General features: G+C 33.8%; 1 long non-coding RNA gene and 3 pseudogenes across 3 annotated transcripts; all 4 read left to right on the forward strand.

Annotated features, from left to right (window-relative positions):
* Nucleotides 1-1692: 1692 nt before the first annotated feature.
* LOC146884216 (uncharacterized) lies at nt 1693-4301 on the forward strand. 3 transcript variants are annotated; one of them, XR_014984141.1, is made up of 5 exons: nt 1693-2312; nt 2449-2485; nt 2566-2631; nt 2852-3220; nt 3984-4301. It is a non-coding gene; the product is annotated as an uncharacterized LOC146884216 (long non-coding RNA). The 3 variants fall into 3 exon arrangements; XR_014984140.1 differs by lacking the exon at nt 2852-3220 and having other exon boundaries at nt 1693-1914; nt 2243-2312; XR_014984139.1 differs by lacking the exon at nt 2852-3220.
* A 3238-nt stretch (nt 4302-7539) lies between these two features.
* LOC146884217 (uncharacterized) lies at nt 7540-10177 on the forward strand (annotated as a pseudogene).
* A 118-nt stretch (nt 10178-10295) lies between these two features.
* LOC146884218 (uncharacterized) lies at nt 10296-11483 on the forward strand (annotated as a pseudogene).
* Nucleotides 11484-11687: 204 nt separating this feature from the next.
* On the forward strand, nt 11688-12903 carry LOC146884219 (uncharacterized; annotated as a pseudogene).
* The last annotated feature ends 254 nt before the right edge of the window (nt 12904-13157 follow it).

A 13157-nucleotide genomic window follows, 5' to 3' on the forward strand; every position in this document is an offset into this window, starting at 1 on the left:
CCCTCACTCATAATTTTGACTCAACCACTTCATTTGCCATATTTGTGCTCACAAATAGTGCCTACAACACCCTCCGACCAACATAGTTATCAAGCCAAGAATTTCTCAATTCAAATCATGCTTTTAGCCATCCTTAGTATCATTTATTCCCAAATCAATTATAAGCCTTCTACAACTGATATAACCACCACTTGCCATTAAATTAAAACACTACTGATATCACTCCCAATCCCAATGTATCAGATTTACCTCAAGATATAACCTCTTCCAAGGATTTACAAGTTTGAGTGGATCTATCCAATTCCTTAATTACATTTATATGAACTTTTACTTATCATATCACTAGCATATTACTTTCGCAATCGAAATCGCGACAGGACGACGAACCAAAAATAAAATATTAAAAAAAAGAGATTTGGAGTCCCCACCATAGTTTATTCTAGAAAACTATAGAAAAACCAAAAAAATAAAACAAGGTCTACAAAAAACAAGATTTTGGGTCCAGGAGTCGGTTACGCGTGAGGAAGGGATTAACACCCCACAACGTCTGTCCTAAGATGGTACCTTTAATTAAATATGCAAAAAGATGTGGTCTTCAAAATATTTAATTTTCCCCAAAAGTAACAATAAAAGGATTTACAAAAGAAATAATTTTTTTTTGGTTTTTTGGGCCCGACAAGGATTAATCCCCGCTCCTACGTATCTATATTCATAATGGAGAATTAGGATTACGTAATTCTTTATGAAAAACTATTTGGAAAAATATTTGAAAAATGATTTTTTTTTTTTTAATAATTTTGAAAACTTTTTCATTCCAATTTTAGTATTATTTTATTATTAATGTCACACGACATGAGCGGCTGGACAAACACTGGAAATATTTTTTTTTATCTTTTTAATCTTTTATAATTTTCATATTCTTTTAAATTTATATAAAATTGGATGTGGATGTCACTACGACGTGAACAACCAGATAGATAGTAAAGAGTAAACAAAGAAAACTACTCTTTTATTCTTAGATTGGTATATATTTTTTTTAGAGAAAAAAGGAACGAAAATCTAAAATGGGTATCATGCAATGCGAGCAGTCGAACAAACACCAAAGAAATGAGAAAAAAATATTTTTTATAATTTACAAAAAATAATGAAAATTAAAAAAAAATCAAAAAGAAACTAATAATGACGTACCTTCTGCCTTTTTTTTTTCCTCCTTTTATAATATTTTTGTGTTTTTTTTCAAGAGAGATAAGAATGAGATGCGTTTGTGTGGGTGGTAAGGAGAGAGAAAGAGAGAGTATAGAGAATGCCTTCTTCTTTTTTGTTCTACCTCCTTCAATATTTTTTTTTGTTTATTTTGAAAGAATGATAAAAAAGGAGGTGTGTATGTGAGAGTGGTGATGGGAAAGAATTAGAGAAGTGTAGAGAATATTCCTTTTTTGGGTCCCCAAAGTGCGTATTTATATTCACATCTTGCAATCTATTTATAATACAATTGAAAGGATCACAAAAAGCAACTTCTTACACGTGGCATCTTCTCAAACAATCTTCCATTTCAAAATTCAAATAATTTTTACCTCTTTAAGTAATTCTTACACGTGTCATTTTCTCAACTTGCCACATATGCAACTTCACTTTTTTTCCCTCTCAAAACCAAAACACAGCACAAAATCCTATCTCACTTCTTTTCTAAAAGTCTCTTCACTTTCCATCTTTCTACCGTATCAAACCCTAACATCTCTTTCTCACTTTCCACCTCTCTGCCATATCAAACCCTACTATCTCTTTCTCATTTCTTCTTCCAATCCTACTCTCCATATTCATCATTGAAACTCTACGCTTTTCTTACTCCTCGATCATCACTGAAACCCTACAAAATGTGTATACTATACTGCATTATAGGATTTCATCTCTCAAGTACCCATCTCAAACCTTTTTCAATTTTAAACCTTAAATGTTGTTTTTCATCATTTCAGTGATTGTTCTCACAATTTCTTTTCATCATTGGCTTATTTGAGTACGGTTTTGTTTGTTTTTTTTTGTGTAGATGATTATTTTTATGTTTTTTCCAACTTCGTTTTTGTAGATCAAAGAAGGTTTTGGTTTTTTTTTTTTTCTTACCGTTCATTCTCTTCCACTAGATTGTTGTATTATAGAGTAAAGACGAGTAATAGATCCAAATTTCTCTGTTTTTTTTTTTGTTCATTTTGTTTGGGTTTTTGTACCTTTCATTCTCTTCCATTAGATTGTTGTATTGCGGAGTAAAGACGCGATAGTGGATCCAGATTGTTCAAAGCTACTCCACTTAAATCCAGGTTATGCACATTTTTCTTTATTTAACATGTTTTCTTATTCTTTCCATTTCCTATGCGCATCAGGTTGAAGTTCGTTTCCTGTACGCATCATGCTCATTCGTTGTGCTGATTGCAGTTTTTTTTTTTTCATTTTTAGTCTCTATAACACTTCAAATCACAATGATCAGTTAAAGGTGAGGTAGCTGTTATGTTTAGGATGCAGAGTTCTGTTTGAAATTATGTCGTTGAATTGCTAAGTGCGAGTGTTGTGCAGTTAGGAGCAAGCCGTCCTGAAGAAGCGGCGAGGCGGATTCAATCTTTCCATGAAGCATCATTAAAGGTATGTGATCTGAAATGTTTTAAGCCTGAGGTGGAATTGTTTCAAATGAAAGATTACATTATTAATTTGAACTTTAAAGGGTGTGCCCGATGGAGGAGATGATGTTGTAGCTTATTCTAAGAGGAGATGGTAATCCTTTAGGTAGAGTGATCTAATTTTTTATATGTGATCTATGTTTTGGTGATATAGCTTATGCGTGATCTTTTGATTATTTTTGTAGTACCATCCTTTCAGACTCACCCAAATAGTTTCTTCTGTTGTTTGGGTTGTCATTGTTTTGTAAAAGTTGTTTTAAAATTTCACATAAGTACTACAGCTGGGTAAAAGTGGTATGAATGATTTTATGGTCGCATAATGAAGGTTTACGACTATTCAAGGAATCAAAAGACAAGGATTCTGGTGGGAAGGTTGGCAGAATTTGATCTCAGTAACTATTTTTTATATTTGGAGTAGAAATATGATTTTTTTTAATATTGTCCTTTCTCCATAAATATGATTATCACCTTGCAATAATGGTTGTTAGTGTGGTTGATGGAACTTCAGAAGCCATTTTCCATACTCTTATGTCTCTTGGCCCTTCAAGATCAGAGTAAGTTCATTAGTTGCATTGTGATCTTCCAGCAGAGGCATTGTTTTATTAACAAGACATTTTTGTTTTATTAGCATTTCATCATCACAACATATTTTCATGTTACTTCTATCAAATTTTACTATATCATCATTCTTATTCTTAAGATTCGGTGATTGGATGTAGAAGGAATTATGACGTTACAACATAATGAAAAGTGTACAAGAGCCAAGCAAATAAAAACCATAGCAGAATTTTGTAACAAGATCGTGCAGAATTTTTAACTAGACATTGAGCACAGATAGTATCGTTTTATGTCTAATGATCATGGATAGTCCTAGGTGAAATAGGTTTCTTCCATTGAAAAGAAAAAATTCAATGAACTGCAAATAAAAAATGTGTAATATTCCACAATGGGATTTTGGGAGTGGGAAACAGATGGGGTGATTTTCATAGATATTATAATTTATAATTGTTGTTCAACCCTCCACCCAACCCAAGTTTCGACCATTTTATTTAAGGATTTGGATGCATTGAGATAGTTTGTACTACATGTTACGAGCTTTAAAATATTCTCATAAGTGTTGGATGTGAAGTCAAACTATATTTGTTGGGTATTTTATGTATATCCCCATAGGATTGTGATGAAATTGTTGTTCAATCATTGAGATTGAGTTCGTGTTGGTGGCTGAAGGTTCTTTTTGTGCTTTTAGTTGATACATTAGTAATTCATCATGTTCTCTTTGGCTAACATTTTTACTCTGGGTGTTTCCAAATGATGCAGGAGAATGCAAGAACAGAAGCATCGTGGTCGCTTCTGGAAATAAGATTGCTAGTTTCATTGCAAGTCGATAACAATTGTTCTTTGTTGAGGCTAGCAAATGAGATTATCAATTTCATTCGATTGATCAGTTTCCGATTGATTTTAAGGTCACTGCGAGTTGACAAGTTATTACGTACTATAGAGAAAATGTAGGTTTTGTTTTACGGGAGTCTTGCAACCCATGTCTTTGAACCATTATTTTTTTGCCTGTTGTAATTTTGTTGCTGGAAAGCACACATTAATTGAGGAGTTATTAATCTTGATTATATTTGCTCAGAATTCCATGGATTCAGTTGCACAGTTTTTACAACTGACATAATATCAAGGGAGTTTTGATACGGTCAAATACTATCCTTTGTATTGTTCTTGGAGTTTTTGGGATTGCATTCTTTTTTTTTAATGTATTGGTTCTTTCAAATTTTCAAATGTATCTTTATATATATATATATATATATATATATATATATATATATAAAGATTTTTTAATTCTTAATTGTTATTTTATTTAATTTTTGTTATTTCAAGTTTTAGATTCGAAACATATTTATTGGAAACAGTTAGACTTATTGGTTTCCAGTAAAATTTGATCATATCATGAGGAGTTTTGATACGTTCAAATAGTATCTTTTGTATTATGTTTGGAGTTCTTGGGATTGTATTCTTTTTTTTAATGTATTGGTTCTTTCAAATTTTCAAATGTATCTTTTTATATATATATATATATATATATATATATATATATATATATATATATATTATTTTTTTGTAATTTATAATTTAAATTGATAATTTATAATAATTATATTATTTTCATAAAAAAAGTAATATATTTTTGTAATTTTAAATCTTTCTTATTAATTTTTTTATGATTAAGTTTTGATATAAATTGATATATTCTCACCCAAAATTTATGTCATAGACAACATATTATTGATTATTAGCATTTCTTTATGTATTGCTTCTTTACTCTTTATAAATATATATATAAAAAAATATATAAATAACATATATATATATATATATATATATATATATATATAATTGTGGTTGCAAAATTAGGAAATTATAATTGTATTAAATTTTAATTGAAAATTTTTGTGATGTATAGTAGCTGGATTTTAATTATATTTTTTTTATTGAGAAATGAATTTTAGTTATATTAATATTTAATTTAATTAGGTGAAATGTAGTTATGTGACTAATACATATAACAAAAGACAAACGCAAACCCTCTCTAAAGGTGGACTTTATCTTTCTCGCCTCATATTCATTCATGGACAATTATATGTAACAGATTCTAGAGTGAAATAAAAAATAAGATTGGATTGAGAATACTAATTATGGATGAAAATGTAACTAGCCACTACAACTACAAATGTGATTTACAAATAAATATTTAAAAATATTTGATATGAGGTATTCAAATTAATCTTATACTATTCCGATTATTTGTCAATTATTATATTGCATTTTTTTTGTTTTTTTAATCAAATTTTAAATTTAATAAAGTTATATCAATTTTATATTGTAGATTATGATGGTCTTCTAACCTATGAAATCAATCAGAAATTTTGTATACATGTTTATAGCATGTACATATATAAATGTTTAAAAAATTAAGACTTTATATTAGACAGAATAATAATTACTACAATTAGTATTGTTATAATCCACCGAACTTTTTACATTTATTTATAAATATGATAAAATTAATATCATTTATTTTAAATCATATTTATCATTACTATTAATATTTATTTTTAATTTCTTAATTTTTTTCCATTTACTATTAAAAAAAATTCATTCATCTAAATATTAACCCGTGCGTTGCACGGGTCATAATTCTAGTATCAATGCAATCTCAGCCTTAATTATAATGAACAATATAAGGAATTGGTCATGATAGCAGCACATTATGGGGATCAAATCATAGCAAATCAGAGCACAAAATCAATCAAGATTAATAATATTGATTCTAATTATATGAAGAGATATTGCCTTTAATTATTAGAATCATATAACTCATTTCTCTATCTTGAACAAAGGGTAGAAAGTATTTGAGTTATTGGGCTCATGTAAAGGAGTGTGATAATTAATATGTCTATTCCTTCTTTTTTCCTTTTTTTTTTCTTTTTCCCATCTCTTTTTTTTCTTTTTTTAAAATTAAAGTTTGAAAATCTTTGAAGAAAATTTTGTTTCACATTGTTTTTATTTTTCATTAAATAAAAAACTTTTTTTTTTTATTTTTATTTTTTGAAAATAAATTTATTCACCCGGACGAAATTGGTTGTTGACAATTACCATACATTTCCTGGGTCATATGTATCTAGTCGCTCCTAATCACAATTCCCACTTCACTTTACATTTCCCAAATTGTACAGCACATACTACATTACAACAACCTTCCTTTCACAAAAAAAGGGAGTAATTCCCACTTCTAACTTGCACAAGTCATCAACAAGGTTTTTATCCAAGTACCATCTCCAACTCTACAAGTAGCAAGATACTAAATTGCCCAGAATCGTAGAACCACCGAAAATCCCCGTAGCCATGCACTGTTGGCTGTCTCTGCGATGGCACCTAGTGGTAGGCCCCGTGCCACCAGGCGGCCTATGTATTATGGGCATTCCAGAATTTATCCAAGTCTCCCTAACTTGTCTTCTCCCTACCTAGTTCATCTAGTCCTCATGCAAATTCACCTTCATTTGGACTAGAGTACTGACCACCCTCATTCCTTACCAATTCCCATTAGAATTCTACCACAAATTGATCTCGCAACATTAAACCCCAGACTTCCCAAACACTAAGCATGTATTCGCTTCAATGTATTTACTGTTTTAATGTAAATGAGGAGATGGATTAGTAGGCATAATCGTTGTTTGGTTAGCATGATTTGCAAGCGAGGTTTGGTGCGATTTGAACGATACAATGATATTGTAATCCTGCTTAATAAGCTGAGATTTGAAGGAGAGTGCTATTAAAAGACCCATATACCCTCATCATAAATTATTCACGTGTTTTGCATGTACAATTCGTTCTTCCCAGGTTCAGCGGCTAGTGAGATTCCCTCAGAAAAAAGCAACTACATTCAGAAAAAAGCAACAAGATTCGTGAGATTCCTGACATGTTGTGACTATACAAGCTGTGTTTGAATTTGTTTGACTGCAGCGGCCATTAAATAGCAATTGAGTAAGTTAGAAGGTTGGTGTGTGTGGTTGGTGCGGTGTATAAGTTGGAAGAGGGGAGAAGGCATAGTTGGTTTTTGGCATTGACGCAGAGGGTGGTGTGGCTTCTATCATTTGAGGTGAGTAGTTTTTCTTGGTTATATCTGCTTGGTGCCAGTGTGAGTGCGAATGAGAGTGGAGAGAAAGACCAAAGTGGTTCCAATTCGAAGCGCGAAAAAGACCATGTAGAAACACCAAAGTCGTTCCAATTCGATGCATGTTGTTGTTACTGTTGTTGGTGCGCTGAGGATGAAGATGTTCCCTGACCGGAGAATTTGAAAAATCCAGCAACGATGGAACGAGATGGTGCCTGGAATGAATCTGATGTAGGTTGTTGGTGGCCTAGAACGAATCTGGTGCTGGTCGTAGGTGCCTTGGAAGGAAGGGTTCTGTTGCAGGTTAGCTTGGAAGGGTTATATTGCAGGTTAGAATCGATCCAGAGTGAGCAGATTCGATCCCCACATGTGGAACCGATCCACTGAAGCTTGGAATCGATCCAAGAAGTGGCGGATCTGATCCCATGCTGCGTATCCGATCCGATGTTGCGGATCCGATCCCAAATGTTACATATTCGATCCAAGAAATGGCAGTTGCTCAAGTTGGCGCATTGGAGAACTTTGTTGGCTTGTGGGAGAGTGGATTCGAGAAGGAGAGTAGACTGGAGAAGTTCTTGGCTCATGGGAGAGTGGAATCGATCCGTGATTTCCGGATCCGATCCATAATCGAAGGTGTTTTGTTGTGGGTGTATGAATTGTGTTCCTTTTTTGGAGGTGGTGTTCGATGATGGTGTACTGATCTTTGCATGCTCTCTACAATAATACGCCACATGATGGGAACTTATGTATTGGTATTGTTCTTCGTGCCTCAATTACTGATGCTCACAGAGTTTATGTTCATGGATTGACCCTAATTGTTCCACTTAATACCTTTGCTTGCAGGTGGTGCAGTACGTGGGATGGTGAATGACTTTGCACCTTGCTGGAGGTGGTGCGTGTAGGTTATGCGTGGTTGTGAAGTATAGGAGGTTAGTTGATAGATATTGGAGCAGGTTTATTTCTCAATTGGAGTTTGTGATTTGTGTTTGTTGATGCAGGTTTTGTATTCGACTTTAGTTAGAGCTGCGGTGGTGTGAAATTAATTCCTGGATCTCAAACCCTGGTTCATGTTTCAATTTGAAGTGTGAAGACTTTGACTGGTAGGGTAGTTTGTGGTTGGTGGAGTACAATGGTTTTTCTTAATTTGAAAATTTTGATATCAATTTGGTTGATGTAGGTGTTGGAGTGTTGGTGTTGATAACTTTGTTTCTTCTTTGAAGTAAAAGGTACATAGATTTTGAAAACTTTGTTTGTTATATCTATGTGGTGGTTATATATGGATTGTTGTGGTTAGTGGATTTATATGGATTTATATGTGTTATTTGTGGATTGTTGATGCAATTGGTATGCATATTTATTTTTCATTGTATTATTGTCGTGAAAAAGAAATGTTTTGTATAAATTTTATCTTATTTTCAAATGTTTTCAAAGAATAAAATGGAAATGGTCGATGCTTATGTGTATTATATGTATGTCATAGTGGTTAAATTTTGTTCAAGGTAATATGGAAGAAGAACTAGAACTTTCATATTTGGATGGCGAGGATGTAGTCGATGATGTTGTAGGTGTGGACTTCAATATAGTTACACATTTACATCGACAATTACAAGTGAATCATAGCATTACTACTACGAAATATGTCCTGAACAAAGACTGTCGCAAAGAACAACTGATGTCTTACCTGGTGCACACTAATCGATGTCGTGACATTATTCGTATGGGACCAAAGGCATTTATTAACCTATGTCAACGACTAAGGTCAACTGGGTTAGTCAAATATGCAATACGGTCAACCGTGGAGGAACAAGTAGCTAAATTTCTGCACATAATTGGGTATAACATGAAGAATAAAAGTGTTGCATTTTTCTTCCATCGTTCTGGGTCAACTGTTAGCAAACATTAATGTATTGGATGCAATTTTGAGCTTGGAGTCCGAATTTTTAATTCAGCCATCCGGAAATTATGTGCATCCAAACTTGGCCAACAATAGTCGATTTTTCCCATACTTCAAGGTAAAAGTCCTATTACTTTGTTATCTTATTTAAATAACAACGTCAAGAAAAAGCTCTTTCTTTAACTTTGTAGCTATGAAATAGGATTGTCTAGGGGCAATAGATGGAACTCATGTTCGAGTTAAGGTCCCAAGATTTGATTCCGCAAGGTTCCGAGGGAGGAAGGATTGGCCAACACAAAATGTCTTTGGTGCTTGTGATTTCGATATGAGATTCACTTATGCTTTAGCTGGTTGGGAAGGGACAACATCTGATTCAAGAATTTTGAAAGATGCTATAGTTCGAGATGACCCATTGATCATACCTAAAGGTTAGTGTTTGTTTCTTATTCATGTACTTGTGAGTCCTAGAAATCTAAAATGTTATCATTCGTGTAGAAAGTACTATCTTGGGGATGCTGGATTCATGCTTAAAAGAGCAATAATGACTCGTACAGAGGTGTAAGATATCACCTTAAAGAATTTACACGAAGCGGGACACAAAATCCATGTGAACTATTTAACCATCGCCATTCATCCCTACGAAACGTCATTGAAAGAACATTTGGTGTTTTGAAGAAAAGATTCCCCATTATAGCAAGTGGAAGTGAACCTCGTTATTCTTTGGAGACAATGACTGACATTGTATTAGCTTGTTGCATCCTTCACAACATCCTTTGTGGTGTAGACAATGACAATGCGCTAATTGATGAGGTTGACCGAGAGATTGTGGAAGACCATGTAGAGACCAATACTGCTTAAACACGTGAAGATGATTATCGTATTGGTTGTAATTTTAGGGATGAATTAGCAGAACAAATGTTGCGAGATTACAATAATTGTTAGTTTCATGTACTTAATTTTGTTGAATGACTTTGCTTTATTTAATGACAAAAATTTTGGTTTCATTATCAAATTTATTTAATTTCATATCATTAGTACTGTTTTTTATTTATGTGAGAACATGAACAAGGGAAGAAGTGTTGGTACCGATTCTGGCATCGGATCATGGGAATTTATAAAATGGACTGAAGACATGGACGAAAAGCTGTTGACAGCGATGATCGAAGAAGCTCGACTAGGGAACAAGGTTGATGGTAGCTGGACAACCCAAGCATACAACAATATCGTGAGTAATCTTAACCAATTGGGGTTTGTCTCAGTGAGCAAAAATAATGTAAAGAATAGGCAAAAAGTGGTCAAAGAAAAATGGCATGAGGTTCATGATTTGTTCAGTTCACTTAGTGGATTTTCATGGAGTTCATCATCCAAGCGGTTTGAAGCAAAAGAGGAAGTTTAGGAAGACTTGGTCAAGGTAATTAAATACTTAGCTTGTGTTTTGAATGATATACACAAATTATTTTAACACATCCTGGAACTTATCAATGTAGGCGAAACCATCTGCGGCTAAATGGAGGGTCATTAACATTAGACATTATGATTTGATGGAGGAACTCTAGGCAACCGATAGAGCAACCGGTGGTGGAGTCCGCACGACAAGACAAGCACGACGCAAAAGGCAACAATCTCGTTTGGAGGTTGATCTCAATGATGAGAATGTGTACATACCTGATACACCTAGCTTTGAAGGAGTTGATTACCACCTTCCACCTTCACCCCCTCAAATGGATGAATATAGTCCTGGCCCGACTCAATCACTACCATCAGTCCCCTCTAGAGGGACGTCAACCTCACAGGGGTCGAAGCGCAAAGCCCCCATGATGGATGTATTGGACTCCCAATTTGACAAGCTTACTACAAGGCTTGATGGATTAATGGATGTAATGGGGTCTGGGAACTCTCATTTTGAGAAAATTTCCATGATGGCGGAAAGACAAGTCATAGCGTTTGAAAAGCGCAATGATATTCTGATAGAGCAAGTGGGGATGATGCGTCGCAATGGAACATTCCAATACACCGAGAGTGATATATGGGAAATGCTTAGCGGGATGAATATACTGAAGCCTAAAGTTATGGAGTAGTGCTATGATTTCCTGTGCACCAACCCTTTGGCACGAAAAGATTAATGGGAATGCCCACCAATCTGCGATGGAATAAGCTATGGAACATGATGATGGGCAGTAATTGATATCCGTGTTTGATCCAAAGACTGTGTCACTTTGGACTCAATTATCATCTTTTTATGTTATCATTTTGCAATGACTTTGGACTATGTTATCCTTAAATTATGTTTTCATTTACCTTGTTAGAGTCTGGCCTATGTTATCATGTTTTGATTGTATGAAAGACTTATTCATTATGGATGTATGTAATGATCTAATTTCTTATGATTAAGTACTTCATGTTTGTTGTGCGCTATAATTTGTTTTCTTATGTATTACTATATTTTTCTTTCTTATTTATGATCTCAAGACATTATTTAATGGCGTCATCATCATCCAAAAGAAGATCTAAAAGTGGAAAAGACAAAGAATGTGCAACAAACACGGAACCTCCACCACCAAAAAGACATATTGTGGTTGATGTCTTAGATCAACGACGTTTCTTCAGCGATCTTCATCAAATGGAACACTATGCACATGAATTTTACATAAGAAGAATTGTTGACCCCAAAATAATGGATTATGATTCCTTTACTACATCCGGTCTTTATTTCCATCATCACTTGGTATTTCAAGGCCTCGTTGACTTTGTAGCTATGGACCGACCATTCTATCCGGATCTCATCAAATTTTTCTACTCAAACTTGAGGATCTCAGCCAACGGATACCTACAAAGTGAGGTTAACAAGAAGAGAATCAAACTTAAACCAGATGATTGGTACAACATTGCCCATTTGAAGTATGAAGGTCGAAAGATAAGCTTTACAGGTATACCAAAAGATATCCATTTTGACCGAGACATGGCATTGGCTTCCATGTTGAGACCGAACATGCAGGGTGAACGTGCCAAGACTGTCGGTTTTATTAACATAAATGACAGACTACTACATTATGTGGTAGTGCATATTTTGACACCACGTATGACTAATTTTGCTAAGCTATTGCAGGAACATTTTAATGATATGGTTGCTTAAAAATAACATATCCATTAATTGGCCTCATCATATAATGCAACACATGCTTAAGTGCAAGGCTAGTGATACTCCTCTTCCGTATGGTGTGTTGATCACCCAGATTATGCAATACAGTGGAGTAGATTTTTCTTTAGATGCAAATACAACCATCGGGAAGAGACAACATTTTTCGACACGTTCTTTGAAGAGATTGAATATTGTTTATGTCGATGGTGTTTGGCAGCATGATCGTGTAAATAATGATGATGAAGGGCAACCACAACCACAAAATGTTGTGCATGACCACCCTGTTCAAGGAACCAACCACTTTGATGGTGATTTTGAAGATCCTCCCCTCCACTCAAATTCTGAAATCATCCATCAAATGTGGGATGGGGTGCAAGACTTGCAAAATAGAATGCAAGGAATAGAAGATATGCAAGGACATGTTCAACGGATAGAAGATAATTTATCAAACTTGACTCTTGATATGAATCGACAAATGGCAGAAGTGAATTTCAATGTTAACTTAATTCTTCACAAATTAGATGATTAAGATAATTTAGTCGCATAATTGTATCGTAAGACTCTGCTCATTTCAATTTTAGTAAATTTATTTGTATTTGATTATGTTCATGTTTTTAGACCGACTTAATTGCCACTTATAAATATTATTGCTCTTCAAATGACATGGATTGTACACTGCTGGTGTTCCATACTAATTTTTAAATTTCAAATAAAATGATACTCACAATTGCTTGATAAATTTTATTTCAATACTATGAGTATAAATAATTTATCTTATTAATT

This window comes from Vigna unguiculata, chromosome 8, assembly GCF_037176805.1.
Source record: "Vigna unguiculata cultivar grain cowpea cultivar isolate G323 ecotype 2 chromosome 8, ASM3717680v1, whole genome shotgun sequence".
NCBI lineage: Eukaryota > Viridiplantae > Streptophyta > Magnoliopsida > Fabales > Fabaceae > Vigna > Vigna unguiculata.